Below are 22,718 nucleotides of genomic sequence, written 5' to 3'. Positions count from 1 at the left end.
CCCCTTCCTTTCCTTCCCTCCCTCCGTCCTTCCACGTTTACAGAGCAGCCCCTTAGACGAGAAACTGGCTGCCTTCATGCAGTGGAGGAAGAGATGCTTAGGGTAACTTTTCAGTTCATGAGGGCTGGGCTCTCGATCACAGGTAAATAATGATCCAGGTTATTCCACTTACCAAACGCTTCCTCAACAGCAAGTTCTTGGTAGTTGCTTTTTATTTATTTGGGTTTGTCTGACCACCTGCAGTGCGTGCTCCGATGCCGGCTTCTCTCCTCCTGGCACTCCCCACGCTGCTACCTTGGCTGGGAAAAAGGAGCAAAGGTCACGTAAGCTTTAAGAGGGATGACTGCTTTTTAAAATGAAGAAAAAGTATTAGAATTAAGAGGATACGGACATTTAAAAATGCTAATAAAGTCATACAACCAGGGAACTAATTGCTTGAAAGAATTAGTGGAAGTGAAAAAGGTTTGAGTAAAGATAAAAGACAGGGACACAAGTTATGGTGAAAAGAGGGTGAAAGCCCAAAAGGGCAAGATGAAATGTGAAATCCAAACACCTAAAATAATGGAAGGCTGGATTACGTACCCCAAGAAGACTCAATTTGGAAGAAAGCAGACAGTCCCAAACCATAGGTGATGGGCACACAGCCTGGCTCTTGGGACCATTTCTGTGCCTCTTTCTCTTAGGGTTCTTGGGTGTGAGAAGTTCTAACGTAGGTAGAAAGAAACAACGCTTCTCTTTATGAGAAAGAAGCTGGAGGCGGGGAGGGATGGTGGGGCTGGGGGCCTGGGGTGGCTGGTGCCATTTGTCTTGCCCACTGCCCACAGAAGACACCTCCCTTCTGGGAGCATCATCTTGCCCTTTTCTCCCTGTGTTTGGGACAGCTGGAGGCAAGGAGGTTGGGAGGTCAGAATTTGGGGCCACACGCGAAGAGCAGAGCAGCCCTTCCCAGGCAGCAACTCCAGGAGAACATTGGCTAAATGGAAAGGTAAAGACAGTGTTAAAGTGGGGCAGGTAGGGGCTTAGAGGGTGTCACCAGGGGGCTTGTGCTGTCTGGGAACTGGTGTAGGATCGGGGAGGTCTTCTGCTTTGCTGGGGAGTTGGGTCCCGGTATAAAGGATTGCTTCAGCTGGCAGAGACATCCCCTTTCCCTCCCACTGCCCTCCGGCCTAGAACCCAGCCTCTGGGCTCCACAGCTCTTCATCCCCACTGGCCGCATCACCACACAGGCGGCTTCAGGGCTGTCCCCAGACATGGGCAGACCCCACAGACACCCTCTAGCCGAGGCTTCCCAGACCACTGGCATCTCTGACCGCTGATGCTGGCCATCCTTCACTCCCACCTGGCTGCAGGTGAGCTGTGATGTCGCAGGCTGATGGTGTGTGCAGGCCGGTGAGGGTGGGGCGCTAACCAGCATGTGTGTTTTCCTTTCTCATTCCTCTTGTAAAAGAATTGGCCCCCTAAAGTCAGGGCCTTGCCCTGACACTCCAGGAATGCCCATGATTCTTATTTAAAATCGTAGGATATTATCCTGTACTGCCACCCTCTCCCGCCTTGCTCTAGTGAGCCATCCCTTGCCAAAGCACGTTCCTTTTCCATTTTGTCTCATTTTGCAAAGGTGACAGGTCTAAGTTACATCAGGGACCCTTCTGCTTTTAAATAGCATACTTTTGCTGTTAAAAGATTTTTTTTCCAATCACCTTGGAAGAAATTTGTGTCCTTCTCAGAAGTGTTGGCATAGTTTCTGGGAGTTGGCGTGCTGATAGGAGGGTTGGCCTGGCAAACATGCACCCAGACCGTCCAGCCTGGGGTCAGACTCAGCAAGACGTGCACCCTGCACCCTGGCCTCAGATCCAGCCAAGGGGGAAGCAGAAGTGCCCTTGATGGGGTGCACTGGACCGCCCCTCACCTGCAGCGGGACCACCCAGCTTACCAGTTCCCTGCACCCCCCCCCTTGATTGGGTACACTGGACCACCCCTCACCTGCAGCGGGACCACCCAGCTTACCAGTTCCCTGCACCCCCACGCACCCAGCACTGGGTTGAAAGGCTCCACTGGCTTGCCCCTGGGCCTGTGGCCTCTCAGATAATTGCTTTTGCCATTAAATCTCTCAGGAGAAGGTGTGAACTGTTGTAAATGACTCATCTGCCTTCTTTTTTTTGTTCATGCATGTACTTTTATTTTTATCCTACCTTATTCTGAAAAAGATTTGTAGAAGAAAAAGTAAAGAAACAGGAAATGTTCATTCTCTTCAGTAATCAAATAATTGAATTAAATTACAATTTTAATCACATTAAATTATAAAAAATCTTTTCTTAAAAAAACCTGTTATGAAATTGCAAACCAGTTTGCAATTAATGGATATAATTTATAGTGCTAATGGTATTATAGTTGACAATCTTTTGGAAAGCAATATAATAGATAGCATGAACCATAAACGTAGGCATAACTACTGAATGAGTAGTAATTCTAACCATTATTAATATCATTTTAAAAAAGCAAAATAATATTTGATGGATTTTCATTACAGTACAATCTTTAATTTCAACTAAGAGAGCACTTCTTAATTTCTTATTTCTATGTAACTGTTTTTTTATCCAAAATAGTAGAAATGAGTTGGTAAATTTGAATAAATGAAATAATATTCTGAAGCTCCTCATAAAATAATTATTGAAACTATGGAAAAACATAAAAAATTATGAAACTACATCAAATATAACAGTATAAATTAGGATGTCTGCCTATTGCATTTCTTGAAAAATTATTCATTGCAAACATCACCTGCCTTCTTAATGGAGGAAGTAAATTCAGAGAGAGGCTTCCAGAAAACAACTACAGGCCAAGCTCTCCCAGAAGGGAGGTGTCTTCTGTGGGCAGTGGGTTTGATGAAGGGAGTGGGGCGGAGCTTGCACAGTGGAGAATCAAAAGGGAGCCGGAGGTCACCCTGGACTTGGGGCTTGGAAGGAGCACGGTGTCCTGGGGAAGAGCAAGCCGTTACTGCTGGCGCATGAAGGAAGCCCCATGCAAGAGCCTGCACCTCCATGCAGAGCCGCCAGCCGGTGGATTCTTCCCATGGGGCTACCCAGGCTGACAGATGAGTGCCCTGGGATGGTGGGAGGGAGATCTTTCTGGACGAACGGAGGGTCAGGTCTTGGATTATGGAGTGTGGGAAGGAAGAAAGTGGGGAGCAAGGAAGAAAGTAGAGAGGAAGGGGAGGAGGTAGGTGGGGCTCAGGTTAAGTTTCTCCTGCTTCACTTGGCCCCTTCTGTGCAGAACCACCTGCAGAACCCAGGGGAAGCGGAGAGTGAGGACAGAGAAAGAACGGAGAGAGAGTGGGAGGGAACAAAGGGGCAGTGGGGTTGGTGGCATCCTGGTCCTCTGAGTAGCTCAGAATTTCCAGCTCCCATGGCCAGCCCCCTACCTCTGCCAGGTTCCCCACTGAATCAGGCTGCACAGGCTCTTTAAGTCAGAACTCTGGGGGTCTTGTTGCCTGTTGAGTGCCTGCCTTCCTGCAGGCTCTGTGACAGGTAACCCCAGAGGCCTTTCCATTTTACAGATAGGGAAACTAAGGCTCAGCTTGGCCCAGGTAACACCAGAGCTGCTTCTGGGCCCCAGACAGGGTTCTTTCTCCTATTGCCCTGAGGGAATCTGATGAATATTCTGGAAGTTGATGAATATTCTGGAAGCTGATGTTTCCCATCGACCATCAAGCTGAGGTCCTCTCAGGAAACTGTAAATACAAAGACATTTTGTTGTCGACGTCAGAAGTTGGTGCATCAGTTTTCGTGACAACAGTATAGCATCAGTTAGCAACAGTATAGCATCAGTTTTCGTGACAACAGTATATGATGTCACAGACAGTTGCCTGGCACAGCAGAGACACAAGCAGGCAGGAACATGGGGAACCATGGCAGAGAGGGTGAAAGACACAATCCATTAGCATAGATGCTAAAAGCCTTCCACCCACCCTGTCCCAGCATCGGCTGCTGCTTTCTCAAAGGGAGACACACTGACATTTCGGAGCAAATACATGGGCTTGATGAACCATTGAATGCTTCTGCTTGCAAACTCACACAATTAATCAAAAACAAATATGATTTCCCTAAAAGTTTTCTTTGACTATTTCCTAAAAGAACAATACTTTTTTCTTTCTTTTCTTTTCTTATTTTTTGTTTTGTTTTTGTACCCCTGGGATCTTGCAGTTGGCTAAGTGGCAGTTGGTTTCTTGTGTGCCCAGCAGGGGAAGCTATTAATTCCTGTCGACATGGCAGAGCAGGGTGGGGGTGACAGTGAGAAAGGGCCAGTAGGGGGTCAAGTACTGGGAGGCAAGTGAGTTTCTGGAAGGAGACTGGGAGGTTGAGCCCAGATGCTGAATACGCTGGGGCTGAAAGGCACTAGTTCTGGGGTTCTCACCGTGTGACACGGCAGCACTGGGTCCTCTTGCCAGTTGGAATCATTCTCATTGAAGTGCTCCATGTTGTTAAAAGCTGTGACTGATTATGTTGTTCAAAGAGGGCGACAGCAACATCTTCCATCCCACACGCTCTTTGGCAAAGGGACTGTGCCAGTGTAGAACTGAATTCCCCTTCCCTGGAGCCTGGACTGGTCTTGGTGAATTGCTCCACCAATAAAATGTGGCAGAAGTGACGGGCCTTCCAAAGTTAGGTGATCAGTATCTCGCAGCTTCCACCTGGATGTCTGGGAACTCAGCTGTTAGGATGCTCATGCTGGGAACCCAGAGGCCATGTTGTAAGATGCCCAGGCCACGTGGAGATGCCACGTGGAGGGGCTCCAGGGACAACCCCAGGTGTGCTCCCAGCCATTTGGGCATCAAGCTTGCTAGAGGTTCCAGTGAGTGCAGCCCCTGCCAACATCTGACTGCAGACTCCTGAGTGACCCTCAGTGAGAACTACCCAGCTGAGCCCAGCCAACCAGCAGAACTGTGACATAAAATGAGACATCATCATGTCAAGCCACTACAGGTCCAGGGTGACTAATGGTAACAGGAACACAAGCAATGACTTGAAGCTGTTGTGTGAAACAAAACCCAGACAGGCCCAAGGTCAGAGACCACAGTCATGGCGGATTACTGGCCCTGTGGTGGGCCCTGAGGTCCAAGGCCTCTGACCTTCAGAACCAGGAGACAGTCAGTGGCCTGCCTGTGGGTGAATCCTGCCGTAAGGAGGGCATGTGGGAAGCGTGGGGATCAGCTGTCAGTCCGCTCCAGGAGCCTGGCTGTTGGTCTGCAGTTTGGCAACATAAATGCCAGTCAGGCCAGATCTGCTCCAGCTCTGATGGGGTGGTTTGGAACCTCAGCGTGCAGCACCGTTCATTTTATCTGGTTGGTTTTGGCCGAGTCTCCCAGCAATTGAGATTGGATGAACGTCCCTTTGCAGAGTTTCATCCAAGCGGTTGATAAAAATGCCGGAGAGCGCCGAGTCTGTGAAATCTTACAGAAGATGCTGCTTCCACGGGGCCCTCTTTGGGTACTGTTATTCTGCCAGCTGTGAATCCACCAATTTGTACTTATCTCGGCCTGTGCTTTTCTGTCTGATCCACCATTTCATGAAGTGCTTTACTGAAATCTAGTACAGAATGATTTAGTGGCCTAGGAAAACTTCCAAGCAGGAAAGGAGTTCGAGTTGGTGGTTATTACTAACCCGTCATCCTCCCAGAGACTTCCGTGTTTCCTCTGTGTGTAAGTATCCTCTGGTCCCCACCTTCCCCCATGGGTCGGCTCATGGGATACAGTGTTCACCATTTACATTCTTTTCCCTCTCAGTTTGCCCTCTCAGTTTTCTCCCACTTTATTCATCCTCTCATTTCCTGAAGATGCCTTTCTTTGACTGTATCTGCATTGTCTTTCTATATTGTATTTCCCACCAGATAGTATTATACCATAAAAGGCAATGAAAACATTTTTAGATGTAGAGCTTAGAACCAGTATACATTTAGGAAGTTCTTCCTGTTGTCATCTTCCAATATTTTTTTTATTGAAGTATAGTTGATTTACCATGTTGTGTTAATTTCTGCTGTACAGCAAAGCGAATCAATTATACATACATATATACATTCGTTTTTTATAGTCTTTTCCATTATGGTTTATCATAGGATACTGAATATAGTTCTCTGTGCTTTACAGTAGGACCTGTTGTTTATCCATTCTCTATATAAAAGCTTACATCTGCTGACCCCAACCTCCCACTCCATCCCTCCCCCAACCCCCTCCCCCTTGGCAACCACCAGTCTGTTCTCTATGTCTGTGAGTCTGTTTCTATTTCTTAGATAAGTTCATTTGCATCATATTTTATTTTACTTATTTAATTTTTTAAAGATTTATTTATTTATATTTATTTTTTGGCTGTGTCAGGTCTTTAGTTGCAGCATGCAGGATCTTTGTTGAGGCATGTGGGATCTCATTTGTGGTGCACGAGCTTCTCTCTAGTTGTGGCGTGTGGGCTTCAGGGCTCATGGGCTCTGTAGTTTGAGGCATGCGGGCTCTCTAGTTGGGACATGTGAGCTCAGTAGTTGGGGCGCGTGGGCTTAGTTGCCCCGTGGCAGGTGGGGTCTTAGCTCCCTGGCCAGGGATTGAACCCGTGTCCCCTGCATTGTAAAGACAGATTCTTTACCACTGGACCACCAGGGAAGTCCCTGCATCATATTTTAGATCCCACATACAAGCGATATCATATGGCATTTGTCTTTCTCTTTCTGACTTCACTTAGTATGATAATCTCTAGTTGCATCCATGTTGCTGCAAATGGTATTATTTCATTCTTTTTTATGGCTGAGTAGTATTCCACTGTATATATGTGCCACATCTTCTTTATCCATTCATCTGTTGATGGACATTTAGGTTGTTTCCATGTCTTGGCTATTGTGAACAGTGCTGCTATGAACATAGGGTACACATATCTTTTTGAATTAAAGCTTTGTCTGGATATATGCCCAGGAGTGGGATTGCTGGATCATATGGTAATTCTAGTTTTAGTTTTCTGAGGAACCTCCATACTGTTCTCCGTAGTGGCTGCACCAATATACATTCCCACCAACAGTATAGGAGGATTCCCTTTTCTCCACACCCTCTCCAGCCTCCTGTAGTCACCTTGATGTCTAGCCCATGTCAGCTGGGGTGCAGTGCCATCTCTCTTCCCATTTCTTTCCCCCTCATCATGTAAGGGGAAGAATCAGGCCTCTCCTCAGCAGACCTGCTCTCCATATAATTGACAGTTCTTGCTGTGCCCCTCATCTGCCTTCTCTGCTTCTGGATAAATAATCCCCACTTCCTGTGTGTTTCTTCACTACCCCTGTTCTTCAGGGCCCTAATCATTTTTATTTCATTCTCCACTATAAATGATTTTAAAGTCCCTTGGAAATATAAAGGTTCTCTAAATAATGCATCATCATTTTGGCAAATCATACTGAGACATTCAGAGAGAGAAAATTAATCACCCCCTTAGAGCCACAGAGTGGCTTTCCACAGGGCATACCAAGTAGTTTGTAGAGCTCATCGTTAATCCTCGACCCCTTCCTGGAGAGAGTGGGTAGGGACCATTTATTTTACTGGGGGAAAGGCCATGGAGGTGCAGGCGACTTCTTTGTTGGCACCTCCAGCCAGTGCTGTCCATGGTGTAAAGAGGCCTCTGCTCTCAGCATCCGACACTGCACCTGTGGGTTGTGCTGTCTCTGCTCCACCGTCACACGGTGGGCTTCCTGGGCCCATTCCCTCTGTACATCAGCCTGTACAGAGCCCAGGATAATGACCATAAAGCACTTTTTCCTTAGAGCAAATTCTCTGTCCAGACTGCTGCAGTGTCTCCCACTGCATCTAGTACAAACACCACAGATTCTACCAATGTTCAAGGAGCATGCGCTTTCACATACATCAGCTCATGAATTATTATGTCCATTTTGTAGATGAGGAAACTGTGGCTTGTGGACCCTCAGTGGCTTATTCAAACCCACACAGCTAGCATGTGGCAGTGCTGGGATCTGAGGCCAGGTTAATCTAACAACCTAGTCTAGTACTTTCTCCTCTCTAGCCTGAGCTTATGGCTACATCCATTCTAGTTATTTAGGTTTTGAGTGACAGTAAGCAAAATCTATACACGTGGACACACATACATACACCTTATTGGCCCATGTAATCCAAAGTACAGTGTGATGCTGGTTTCAGGCTTGGCTGGATGCAGTATGCTGTCGTGACTCAGTTTCTGTCTTGTGGCCCCACTTCCTCTGAGTTGGTCTGACGCTCTCCCATCATGGTCAGCAGGTCCGTTGTCCTGATACAATACAAACAGGGAGATTCACTTCTTGGCAGTTCCTGCACAAGGCCTGGGAGTCATGCTGGTTGATGCCAACCTAGGTCATGTGCTCATCCCTGAACCAGTCACCATGCCCAGGGGCTGGAATTCGCTGATGGGCCTAGATTACTGTTTCTCTTGGGCAACTGAGGGGGTGGGGGTTTGGGTACTCTAAAGGGTGGGTGAAATTGCAAACCAAGACCGTGGACAGTTATGATAAGGAGGATGAGTGGGCGCCGGCTGGCAGAAGATAGGTGCCTTCCCTGGGCACCCCCCCTGAGACCTCGTGCTCTGGCTGGGCTGCTCCTCAGATGGACATTGCCTGTCCCACCAGCATCTCTTTGCTAATTTTTGTTTCCTGGTCCTATTTTTCACCCTTCCCATGTGAATCCCCCGTACCCTTTGGTCTGTTTCATGCCTCCCTGGACCGAGGAAACCTTCTTGTCTGCTTGGCACCTGAAAGCTTCCTCCCTTGAGGACCTGTGATCTGGATTCCTGCTTTCTTTTCCTTGGTACCCCATTGAGGAAAGACATCTGCTCGCCACCTTGGACGGTTTGCGAGAGATAGATTATGTCCAAGTTGGAATAAATGTGCAAAATTCACATCTCCGTGCTATTTGGGACTTTTGGTGAATAGTTGGTGAAAATCACTACAGCCAAGGATGGAGGCAAAACCAAGTGTGTATGAATGGGAACAAAAAAGATCCTGGGGTCTTAATAGACCGATGAAGACTCTGACTCTGAATACAGTGCCATAATGCAAAGTCTGGCAGGATCCTCCTGGGCACCAAATGGGATTCAAACAAATGGGGCATTTTGGCCCAGAAGGTCACGTCATCCTCTTGCTCTGTTCCTGGTCAGTTAGAAACTTCTCCGAGCCTCATCCCCAGTTGGGCCCATTATACCTGAAAACGTGTTAATTCCAAGCATCTGACTCAATCTGATCATTTTCTAGATCAGGAATCTGAGATCCTGAGAGGCTGAATTAATTCCCTAGGGTCATGCAGTGGGTTAGGGCATAGCTAGAAGTCGAGATTACTTCTGATGCCCCCTCTAGTGCTGTTTCCAGCCTCTGTGGTTTTCCAGAGCGGCTCAGCAAAGCATTTACGCTGGGGAATGACTCTGTGTGGGAGGCTTGGGGACTGCAGGCTGTGCCCAGACAGACGGAGGCTGAGGGCCATGGACGGGGTCTGATGGTGCTTCCTGGAGACTGGTCAGCATAGTCCTGGGCACACGTGGACACTGAGCCAGTGTGTGGGCACCGAATTGGCCGATTATACTTTTCAGGGTTGGGAAGATTCTGGTTAGGAAGGTACTGCCCCAATGTTTTCTATACTGCAGAGGAATGTGCCTGTCAGGGCGACAGAATGCTGGGGTGGGCCACACAGGATGGCCACTGGGTCCCGTCTCTGGAGGTATTAGAGCAGGAGGTCTGAGTGGCTTAGACAGGAGCTGCCTGAGGCTGGCAAGGTGGGGCCCTCCATCACCCAGCTTGTACTCTGTTTGGGGAGCACCTACCATCTCCCTTTCCTTCCCACAGTCAGTGAAGTATTGTGGTAGAGATGTGCCTTCTTAGACATGATTTGGATAAATGGAAAACTCTCATATGGGAGGGTGCTATTTTTAAGAGATACTAGCTATGGAATAAAATTCTGTGAAACACACAATTATTTAGCTGTCTTTTGTTCAGGAACATTCTTCTAATTAACGGCCACTAGCATCTATTGAGATGTTGGGCAAGCATGCCTGCTATGTGCTTGTTTCGACGGGGAAAAAAATTAGTTTGTATCCTTGACCCCAGTCCTGAGTGAGCCTCCCCTCCAAGGACCTGAGACAGTCACCTCGGGGGTGAGTAGTAGGGGGACACTGGGACTTGGGGAGATTGCCTCCCCAGGTGCCTTTTGGCAGTGGCCTCCCTGGGGGGCTGTTATAACCCTGTGGCTCTGAGAGGGCCACTCAGTAATGCTGCCCTCCCCAGCCACACCCTCCCTTCAGTCCTTCTCAGAGCTCCTTTTCATTTATCTTAAAAAAAAAGAACTTATTTTGAAAGGATTTCAGACCTACGGAAAACATTTTTAGTACAAAGAATTCTATTATACTCTTGTATGGGTTGAACTATGTCCCCCACCCTCGCTGAAATCCTAACCCTCAATACCCCAGAGTGTGACCTTATTTGGAAATGGGTAGTTGCACATATAATTAGTCAAATTATATATATGATGAGGTCATATTGAAGTAGGGTGGGGCCCTAATCCAATATGACTGGTGTCCTTATCAAGAGGGGAAATTTGTATGATACATGTGTGCAGAGAGAGTGTCGTGTGAACACAAGGGCAGGGATCAGGGTGAGGCATCCATGAACCAAGCAATGCCAAAGATTGCCAGCAAACCACCAGGAGCTAGGAGAAAGGTATGGAAATACATCCTTTCTCCCTACTCACAGAAGTCAGCAAGGACTCAACAAGAAGGCAGAGGCCGGGGGTGGGGTGGGGGGCAGGGGCATAGATCCTCATAACTTCCATTAGCTCTCCCTGCTTTCTTGAAATGAAGAGTGATTTCCTGCTCTCATGTCAACTGCATGGCATCCCCAACCAGAGTATTGCTCTTAAACCCTTCTAATCGAGAAATTCCAGAGTGGCCTCTGGGGAGGAGACGTGTCATAAGAGGGCTCCTCATTTGGGGTAATTGAGATCCAGTGTCCTGTCCAGGCAGATAGCTTTGCAGAGCTCTGAAAACACTGGCCAGCGTGGCCTCCAATCTTCCTTGGAGCTTTCAAGAGCAGCTGGGAGGCCAAGAGTGGGCCCGCAGAGTTTTAGGCTCTAATGAGGGAAGCTCTGGCCTGTGGAGCTTGACCCTCGCCCCACAGTTCTAGACCAGCTGCCTGCCCCGTAGCTGAGCAGATTCAGGATCCAGCAGATGCTCTGGGACCATGTCTTCCCACCGTGTCACGCCCTCCTTTTCTCCAGTTTTCCTTCCCCAAGTTTACAGACCTGCTCAGGTCCCTCCAAACAAGGAACAGAAGTTTGCTTCTGGCCTATCCTACCCCTCTGATGCTTCCACTTTCCCTTCCAGTGTCTCCAAAGTAGTTCCCACGGGCTGCTTCCACCTCTGTAAAGACTTTTCCCCTGCAGTTGAATTGACTCTTCATTCCCGTGCTTTCCTAAATGTTGCCTCTACACAAATGGAAAATCATCTCCCACCTTCTCCACCTTCAGGCCGCTGTGACTCGGCCCAGTGCTTTTTCACACTTTGTAACATTTATTGGCTTTTCCCCGATTTCAAAAGAAATGCATGCTCTGAGCTCTCCTCATTTTCCAAAGAGGACTTCCTGTAGTCTTCCTTGGTTCAACTGCATTGTGGGAGAACTTACCTCTTTGAATGCTCGTGCGATCTGCTTGGGAGAATTCGGGGCTGTTACTCTGAAAAGGAAAATGTCAAGTGATGCTTTCTGAAATTGTCCAATGTGCCAACATACTGTGAGGGCAGCATGCTGGCTGGGTAGGGTCACCAGATAAAATACAGGATGCCCAGTTAAATTTGGAGTCCAGAGAAACAGTACACCATTTTTAGTATAAATGTGTCCCAAATACTGTGGGACGTGCACTGACATATTGCATGTGACATTGGGGATATACTTAATACTAAAAATGATTTATTATTTATCTGGAATTCACGTTTAACTGGGTATCCTGCTGTTTGTTGGTTTGCTGAGGCTGGAACCCTATATGGACAGGTGGGATGGAGCTAGGCAACCTGTGGACGGCCTTCATCTGAGGTAAACAAGGGCATTCGTGAATATAACATAAAGGCCAGGCTGGGAGCAAACCAAGACAGAATGAAGCTGAAAGGAAATCTGGGACAGGTCGTGAGACAACTGAACTTCAGACCTTCAAGTGAAGTGTGAGTCCCGAGAATTTGCCCTGTTAATCTGAGGCCCTCTTCTGTCCCCAGCTCCATCCCTCTGAGATCACTGCCATGACTCCCCCCTCACCCCCTATGTGCTAGTAGAGACCTAATATTTTCCCCTAAATCAATTCACTTAAAACCTTGAATGAATGTATTTCAAAAAGGAATACCATCGTTCTCAGGGGAAAAGCAGTCTCACTTTTCACAAAGTGCAGGTGACTTTCAATGTAAGGACAATGACATTGATGTTATTGAACTCTAACCTTTGACTCTGAGTCTGAAGCCTGCTCTTGATTCCTTAAGTGAACTTAGGGCTTCCCTGGTGGCGCAGTGGTTGAGAGTCCACCTGCCGATGCGGGGGACGCAGGTTCGTGCCCCGGTCCGGGAGGATCCCACGTGCCGCAGAGTGGCTGGGCCCGTGAAACGTGGCTGCTGGGCCTGGGTGTCCAGAGCCTGTGCTCTGCAATGGGAGAGGCCACAACAGTGAGAGGCCTGTGTACCACAAAAAAAAAAAAAAAGTGAACTTAGTAAGTGGTGGAGAGGTGCTAATGACACACCAGTCCCTGCTTGAAATTTTCTTCTTGACATAATCACAAGGGCCAAAGAAGAATTGCAGGGGACACAACTTTCTAACCCTGCAGGCCAGCATATTTAATGGTTAATGTGACTCTTGTTTCTAGAAAGTACTGGTGTTGGGTGTGTCTTAGTAATGGCCGGTAATGCTAGTTTGCTTTGTTTTTTTAAAAAGTCCTTTATAAATGAATTTCTTCTTTCTGTGGAGAGAAGTTTGAATTTTTGCAAGTGGGAGTCAAGTTTCCACAGTGCATGCTTGTGGTGACCTGACCCCACATCCTCTGTGCTGGGGCCACCAGCCAACATCCAGCAGAAATCACCTTGGGGTCCTTTGGGGCTCTCATTCCACCGTGAGTGAGGCTGCAGAGGTAAACACAACTAGACTCTCCCGCTTTGATCTGAAGAGGTCCCACTCTGCCCCTGTGACCCCTAGGCCCTCTGGTTTGATGGCAAGGCCAGGACAAGATAGCGTGTGCTGAATGGACTGATATCCTTGTCGTTGGGACTGTGAGTGGGCAAGCCTCGTCCCGACAGGCCAGGCAGGACTTGGAACACAATTTTTCCATGGAAACAATGTACTAAAGGGTGGTTAGGTTTTATGGTATGATTGGTTCAGGATAGTAAATTTTCTTTGAGCTTCTAATATATTCCAGACATTGTGCTGGGACTACAAAACGTAGAAAGCACTGTTTTGGGCTAAATGGAGTTCAGTCCTGTGGGAGAGATGGGCAGAGAACAGACCAACGGGCATTGGCTGCTTGGGGCAATGGGTGCCACAGGACGGATGGAGGCCCAGTGTGCTGTCGGGGTCCAGCAGGGGGCCCGGCTAAACCTGAGAGCGTCAGGAGGAGCTGCCCTGAAGCTGAGTCTTGAAGGGGGAGGAGGTGTTTGATGGTGACGAGCAGGGATGTGGGGCATGCCCAACAGGGTGGACAGCTAGCAGTGGGGCCAGGGGACTGACCTGCATGGTGTGTGCTGAGCTTCTCCCATCCGCCCATATTTCTAAAGTAAGTTGAGTTTGGAGGGATAAGCAGAGGGGTTTTATGGAGGCCCCCCCAGAGCCTGATAAGAAGTGTGGACTCTCAGTTTTAGGCAGGGGAGCCACTAAAGGATTTTGGTCAAGTTCACATTTAAGGAAGTTGCTCTGGCAGTTGTGTGGGTGATGGATGAGAGGATGCTAAGACAGAGGGAAAAGACCAATAGAACGCTTCTGTGTCATTCTAGGCAGGGATGAGAAGGCCTGGGCCGGGGGCTCGCTAGGCTCCCTAGAATGCAAGGCCCAGGAAGGCAGGGATCTTAATCTGTTTTGTTCAGACATATCCCAAACGCCTAGACGAGAGCCCGCTACATAGTAAGTGATAAATAAGTATGTGTTGAGTGAGAGGTTCAGAGTGAGGGGAGATTCAGGGGGTCCAGTTTCGTGGAGATGAAATGGGCATTTGATGTTTCAAACTGGATTCCTAAGTGTCCCCTCTAGCAGACCTCCAGAGACAAGGAGGTCTTTTTGTTTTTCTTACACAAAGCAAACTCCTGACCTATGGATGGTCTTTTGGGATGCGAGTTGTTTGGGAATCTCTGGGTGAGGTCATCTCTGGGGTCTTTTCTGCTGGACTCAGTTTGGCCAGCCCAGGCCTCTCTAGCTTGGTCCTTAGTGGAGACGGAATAATGCTTTGCCCTCGTTTTATGTTCAGAACATGTCACCTTCTAGCTTCTTCTTAGGGATAACCCTACCCTTTGAGCCTTTTTACTATGTAAACATCAAGTGGTCTTTCCAAATTCTCCCATTTGGAGGTTGCCTTATAATCTGTGAGCTGAGGACACCAGGGGAAGGTCTCCTGGCCATTGGGACAGTTTGGGATGTCACCTGGTGGAGGGACATGAACAGCCACGCCATCAAAATCCATGATTAATGGACATAATCTCCACCAGAGCATTAATTTGGGGCATAATCAAAGCCCGCTGAATTACTTCAGTGTCAGACCTTGACAGAGAAGTCAGCTTGGGATTAGCATTTTGATTTAAAGTTCAGGGGGTGGTATTTATCTTTATTTCTGTCACATACGACTGATTGACTGTCTGTCCTAGAAAATAAAAACAAATGCTACTTCCTCAGTCAAGTGAGCAGGGGGCAATTTAGAGGTGCTTTCTCACGGTTGGCTGGACACATACGGAATGGGTCGGCAGCCTCCCATCTTGGCTTCCACAAGGTGTCTGGGCTTCAGGTTCTTGCTTCTGTCAGAGGCCAGATGACTGTGGGAGAAGTCGTGCTAACATCTGTGCAGGGGTGTCGCTCCTGATGGCAGTGCCTTGGCAGAGCCCTGGCCTGAGCTGAGAGGAGCTGGCACGTGGTGTTGGGGACCCTGGAGAAACTAGGTCCATCCCCGTGGGACTGGGTTCAGAACATTGGAGACCCCTCCCCTTCCCCAGGCTGAACAGCACTGAATGGTGGTAGATTTCAGATTCCAGGCCCTGTGATTGCCGCTTGCAGCACTGCAGAGGGGTTGCTCAGGACAACAGCTGAATGTGTGCGTGAACTTGACATTATTGATGCAGACAGTGCAGCCAGGCACTGGGCTGGTGTCTTTACCTTCATTGCCTTGAATCTTGACCACAACTCTTTATAGATGAGGACCTAGAGGCCCAGAGAGGTGAGGCAACATGCCCAAGGTGAGTAGAAATGGCAGGAGCTGAGTCCAGCCCTGGACAGTCTGGCTCCAAAGCCTGGGTTCTTCCTGTCCCTGCACCTGATTCATCTAGCCAGGTGGGGCAGACCACGGGGCCAGAGGTGACGGGCCCCTGAGCCTTGAGCATGGCTCTGTAAAGGGAAGGGCCCGACTGCGGAAGAAGGACGGCAAAGGGGCATCAGGGTTTCCCGGGCTCCTCAGGGCTCCACCCATTCTTAGCCCCACATCTTCACCCTTCTCATAAGAACCCTGAAGTTCCTGTCACCTGTCCTGTGGGCTCTTTGGCCGCAAGTTGGAGGCTGTTGCCTGGTAGCTGTTTTGGTCCAAACTCAGAAGTGATCGGCGCTCCGCCAAGAGTCAGGAAGCTCCTTTGTAAATAGGGTTTAGTGAAAGGTTGGGTCAGAGTCAGCAGTTTGGAGCTTCTGTGGACGTTTCAACTGAAGGCAGAAGCTGATGCAGAGGCTGTCTGGAGATGGGGAGGGTGCGTTCCCCCTCAGGGAGAGTGGTCCACGAGGCACCTGCCCTGCACAGCCATCCCAGTCCTTCTGGCCACACCGAGCACCCCCTAAAGCACAGACACCCTTCATTCTCAGGGTTATCTGACAGCAATGGTCAATGCAAAGTATGATTTCAACATCTATTGTACTCACTTTTTCAATTAAAAAGTAAATTTTAATAATGGATTTTAGCTCCTTATCTCTCATAACTCAGATGCAGTTTTTTCAATACGTGCATTTAAAGAATTACTTCATTTGTCTATTTTTAATTTTGCATCTGAAAATGTAGTCATCTTTCAGGAATTTCATCGAACACAAATCGAAGCAGATCTTTGTAAATTAAGAGGCAAACCATCTGCAATCTAACAGAGGTATGATATGTATTTGGTGAATTTTTTAAAATTATACTTTATTAGGCAAATAAAGTACAACTGAAATAACAGGCAGTGAAACTATTTTCTTTGATTAAAACTGTATATTTATATATTATGAATATTTATTTACATTCGACAAAAGCACATTTTAACAAAAACATGTACCATGCATTGTTCGTATTTTGGTTATAAATATGAAACATGGACTTTAAAAAAAAACTGTAAATATGAATCAGCCTAAGTTTAATCAAGATAAGAAAGTTAATGTCTTCATTATGCAGCCGCTTACCTTCTTCCTGTTAATTCATTGACCGAAAAAGAAATAGGAGCTCGCCTGCTTTTCCAATTCCCAAGTGACTAATCTCAAATAGATTTGTCTAAAGAAAGAAGACATTGTTTCTTCATCTGTAGAAGACGGTACGGTTATTAAAAGCTTGGTTTATCATTTTAATAGTCTGCTGAATGCAGGTAAACAACTTTATTTGAAATTACTCATCGGCAAATCTCTCTCTTAATGTGTCCACCCTTAGCGCCATCTCATAAAGCTGATATTGCAAAAGGATGGTAGCTAGTTGTCCATGTGGCTGGATGCCAAGGTGTCCCTGCAAAGAAAGAGTGACCCCAGCCCACCTATGGGAATACTAGCAACCGGTGTGTCAGGGGCACATTGGGATTTATTTGTAAAATGTTTCTTTAAAAGATTAAAATAATCTATTCTCTCAAACACCCCATAACTAAAAGGTATATTATCTATTCCATGATTATGTCTTTGAGCTTTAGTATATCTTTTTGGCTATGGAAAGCAAATGATTGGGGTTAATTTCTTTCAAAAATAGATGTTTTAAACATCTGATTTACTTCTAAAGGATCTCTGATTCTCATCCTTCTTGGTTCACACGGATGCAGATGTTGTTGATATAAACTCAAGGATGAACACCAAGTGGTTCCCATGGCCTCAGGCTGCTTTGCAAAATGACTCCTGCTGTCCTGGGGCATGACAGGGGAGAGGGCAACCAGTCCTCTCCTGCAGACCTTGCCAGAGCTGGGAAGAGGTGGGGCTGGTGGGACGTGATGCCCACAGGGCTGGACCCTCATGGGTAACAGAGAGGGTATTTTGGCCTGGGGTTTCTTTAGGCCTTGCTAGCTTGAATCTATAAAAGCATGACTTTATCAAAGGAACAAAGTACCAAAGAAAGCTCTCCTCTGGCCCCCAAAGATTGAGAATTAGCCAATATGACTTAAGTATTTAGGGGTATTTGGTGGAATTTTTAACAGTTTCCATACAAGGAAAATTTAGAAAATGGGGAACATGAGAGTAGCTCATTCACGCAATGGGGAGCACAGAATAGGGGCTTTGATTGACTGGGATTTCCCTTCAGGCTTTAGGGAATCTTTGGTCCTGGACCGTGCTTCTGCTCTGCTCTTTCTCCCAGAATCCTCATGCCTGATGGTCAGGTTTCTTATACCTTGGGAATGTCACTGGCCTCCTGACATTCTGGTCTGAGCTCTGTCTTCAGGTGGTGGGGGAATTGTTATCACCTTGGGGGCCCAGGCTTGGAACAGGGAGATGCTGCACAAAAAGGTGGAAGATTCATGGGGCCTGAGGTCCGGGGAGCCATAGGAGGTCATTTACTTGCTCATTTCCAGAGTTTTGAGAGGGTTAGAAGCAGACCCAAAAGGAAACTGTGGCTTCCTTCCTGCCCCAGCCTTTTTGCCCTCTCACAGTTCTCCTGGGCTTCTTTCAGCTCCTGGGGAAGCCTCCTGGATGCCTCCTCCTCAGAGTCTCCTAGAAGTTTATGCTGAAATGTTGTTGCCCTGTTGGTCAATCAGTTCTTCCTAGTGTCTGTCATCTGTGTTGCCCAAAGTTAAAACCTTATCCTCTCATTGCTATACTTGAGATCATAAGAAAATAATTGCTTAGCGCTCTCCTCTAAAAGAAAATTCTTCACTTAATAGAATCTTCTAGGGGGTTGGCGGCGTGAACACAGCCTGCAGGGGGTTAGTGAGCCACGGCTAGCCGGGAGGGAGTCCGGGGAAAAGTCTGGACCTGCCGAAGAGGCAAGAGACTTTTTCTTCCCTCTTTGTTTCCTGGTGCGCAAGGAGAGGGGATTAAGAGCGCTGCTTAAAGGAGCTCCAGAGACGGGCGCGAGCCGCGGCTAACAGCGCGGACCCCAGATACGGGCATGAGATGCTAAGGCTGCTGCTGCCGCCACCCAGAAGCCTGTGTGCGAGCACAGGTCACTATCCACATCTCCCCTCCGGGGAGCCTGTGCAGCCCACCACTGCCAGGATCCCGGGATCCAGGGACAACTTCCCCAGGAGAATGCACGGTGCGCCTCAGGCTGGTGCAACGTCACGCCGGCCTCTGCCGCAGCAGACTCGCCCCGAACTCCGTGCCCCTCCCTCCCCCCGGCCTGAGGGAGCCAGAGTCCCCGAATCAGCGGCTCCTTTAACCCCGTCCTGTCTGAGCAAAGAACAGACGCCCTCAGGCGACCTACACACAGAGGCGGGGCCAAATCCAAAGCTGAACCCCGGGAGCTGTGCGAACAAAGAAGAGAAAGGGAAATCTCTCCCAGCAGCCTCAGGAGCATCAGATTAAATCTCCACAATCAACTTGATGTACCCTGCATCTGTGGAACACATGAATAGACAACGAATCATCCCAAATTGAGGAGGTGGACTTTGAGAGCAAGATTTATTATTTTTTCCCCATTTCCTCTTTTTGTGAGTGTGTATGTGGATGCTTCTGTGTGAGATTTTGTCTGTATAGCTTTGCTTTCACCATTTGTCCTAGGGTTCTATCCGTCCGTTTTTTTTTGTTGTTGTTGTTGTTTGTTTTGTTGTTTTTCCTTTTTAAAAACATTTTTTCTGAATAATTATTTTTTATTTTAATAACTTTATTTTATTTTTTCTTACTTTATTTTATTTTTTTTTGTCCTCTTTCTTTCTTTCTTTCTTTCTACTTTTTCTCCCTTTTATTCTGAGCTGTGCGGCTGAAAGGCTCTTGGTGCTGCAGCCAGGAGTCAGTGCTGTGCCTCTGAGGTGGGAGAGCCAATTTCAGGACACTGGTCCACAAGAGACCTCCAAACTCCATGGAATATCAAACGGTGAAAATCTCCCAGAGATCTCCATCTCAACACCAACACCCAGCTTCACTCAATGACCAGCAAGCTACAGTGTTGGACACCCTATGCCAAACAAATAGCAAGACAGGAACACAACCCCACCCATTAGCAGAGAGGCTGCCTAAAATCATAAAAAGTCCACAGACACCCCAAAACACACCACCAGATGTGGACCTGCCCACCAGAAAGACAAGATCCAGCCTCATCCACCAGAACACAGACACTAGTCCCCTCCACCAGGAAGCCTACATAACCCACTGAACCAACTTTAGCCACTGGGGACAGACACCAGAAACGATGGGAACTACGGACCTGAAGCCTGCAAAAACGAGACCCCAAACACAGTAAGATAAGCAAAATGAGAAGACAGAAAAACACACCGCAGATGAAGGAGCAAGATAAAATCCCACCAGACCTAACAAATGAAGAGGAAATAGGCAGTCTACCTGAAAAAAATTCAGAATAATGATAGTAAAGATGATCCAAAATCTTGGAAATAGAATAGACAAAATGCAAGAAACAGTTAACAGGGACCTAGAAGAACTAAAAAGGAAACAAACAACGATGAACAACACAATAAATGAAATTAAAAATACTCTAGAAAGGATCAATAGCAGAATAACTGAGGCAGAAGGACGGATAAGTGACCTGGAAGATAAAAGAGTGGAAATAACTACTGCAGAGCAGAATAAAGAAAAAAGAATGAAAAGAACTGAGGACAATCTCAGAGACCTCTGGGACAACATTAAACACACCAACATTCAAATTATAGGGGTTCCAGAAGAAGAAGAGAAAAAGAAAGGGACTGAGAAAATATTTGAAGAGATTATAGTTGAAAACTTCCCTAATATGGGAAAGGAAATAGTTAATCAAGTCCAGGAAGCACAGAGAGTCCCATACAGGATAAATCCAAGGAGAAACATGCCAAGACACATATTAGTCAAACTGTCAAAAATTAAATACAAAGAAAACATATTAAAAGCAGCAAGGGAAAAACAACAAATAACACACAAGGGAATGCCCATAAGGTTAACCGCTGATCTTTCAGCAGAAACTCTGCAAGCCAGAAGGGACTGGCAGGACATATTTAAAGTCATGAAGGAGACAAACCTGCAACCAAGATTACTCTACCCAGCAAGGATCTCATTCAGATTTGATGGAGAACTTAAAACCTTTACAGACAAGCAAAAGCTGAAAGAGTTCAGCACCACAAAACCAGCTTTACAACAAATGCTAAATGAACTTCTCTAGGCAAGAAACACAAGAGAAGGAAAAGACCTACAATAACAAACCCAAAACAATTAATAAAATGGGAATAGGAACATACATATTGATAATTACCTTAAATGTAAATGGATTAAATGCTCCCACCAAAAGACACAGACTGGCTGAATGGATACAAAAACAAGACCCGTATATATGCTGTCTACAAGAGACCCACTTCAGACCTAGGGACACATACAGACTGAAAGTGAAGGGATGGAAAAAGATATTCCATGCAAGTGGAAATCAGAAGAAAGCTGGAGTAGCAATTCTCATATCAGACAAAATAAACTTTAAAATAAAGACTATTACAAGAGACAAAGAAGGACACTACATAATGATCAAGGCATCAATCCAAGAAGAAGATATAACAACTGTAAATATTTATGCACCCAACCTAGGAGCACCTCAATACATCAGGCAAATACTAACAGCCATAAAAGGGGAAATCGACAGTAACATAGTCATAGCAGGGGACATTAACACCCCACTTTCACCAATGGACAGATCATCCAAAATGAAAATAAATAAGGAAACACAAGCTTTAAATGATACATTAAACAAGATGGACTTAATTGATATTTTTAGGACATTCCATCCAAAAACAACAGAATACACATTTTTCTCAAGTGCTCATGGAACATTCTCCAGGATAGATCATATCTTGGGTCACAAAACAAGCCTTGGTAAATTTAAGAAAATTGAAATTGTATCAAGTATCTTTTCTGACCACAACGCTATGAGACTAGATATCAATTACAGGAAAAGATCTGTAAAAAATACAGACACATGCAGGATAAACAATACACTACTTAATAACAAAGTGATCACTGAACAAATCAAAGAGGAAATCAAAAAAAAAAAACCTAGAAACAAATGACAATGGAGACACAACGACCCAACACCTATGAGATGCAGGAAAAGCAGTTCTAAGAGGGAAGTTTATAGGTATACCATCCTACCTTAAGAAACAGGAAACATCTCGAATAAACAACCTAACCTTGCACCTAAAGCAATTAGAGAAAGAAGAACCAAAAAAACCCCAAAGTTAGCAAAAGAAAAGAAATAATAAAGATCAGGTCAGAAATAAATGAAAAATAAATAAAGGAAATGATAGCAAAGATCAATAAAACTAAAACCTGGTTCTTTGAGAAGATAAACAAAAGTGATAAACCATTAGCCAGACTCATCAAGAAAAAAAGGGAGAGGACTCAAATCAATAGAATTAGAAATGTAAAAGGAGAAGTAACAACTGACACTGCAGAAATACAAAAGATCATGAGAGATTACTGCAAGCAACTCTATGGCAATGAAATGGACAACCTGGAAGAAATGGACAAATTCTTAAAAATGCACAACCTGCCAAGACTGAGTCAGGAAGAAATAGAAAATATGAACAGACCAATCACAAGCACTGAAATTGAAACTGTGATTAAAAATCTTCCAACAAACAAAAGCCCAGGAACAGATGGCTGCACAGGAGAATTCTATCAAACATTTAGGGAAGAACTAACACCTATCACTCTCAAACTGTTCCAAAATATAGCAGAGGGAGGAACACTCCCAAACTCATTCTACGAGGCCACCATCACCCTTATACCAAAATCACACAAGGATGTCACAAAGAAGGCCAATATTACTGATGAACATAGATGCAAAAATCCTCAACGAAATACTAGCAAACAGAATCCAACAGCACATTAAGAGGATGATACACCATGATCAAATGGGGTTTATTCCAGGCATGCAAGGATTCTTCAACATATGCAAATCAATCAATGTGATACACCATATTAACAAATTGAAGGAGAAAAACCATATCGTCATCTCAATAGATGCACAGAAAGCTTTCGACAAAATTCACCACCCATTTATGATAAAAATCCTGCAGAAAGTAGGCATAGAGGGAACTTTCCTCAACATAATAAAGGCCATATATGAAAAAATCAGCCAACATCGTCCTAATGGTGAAAAACTGAAAGCATTTCCACTAAGA

The sequence above is a fragment of the Lagenorhynchus albirostris genome, chromosome 5, assembly GCF_949774975.1.
Source record: "Lagenorhynchus albirostris chromosome 5, mLagAlb1.1, whole genome shotgun sequence".
Taxonomy (NCBI): domain Eukaryota; kingdom Metazoa; phylum Chordata; class Mammalia; order Artiodactyla; family Delphinidae; genus Lagenorhynchus; species Lagenorhynchus albirostris.
Note: the sequence above shows the minus strand (reverse complement) of the source record.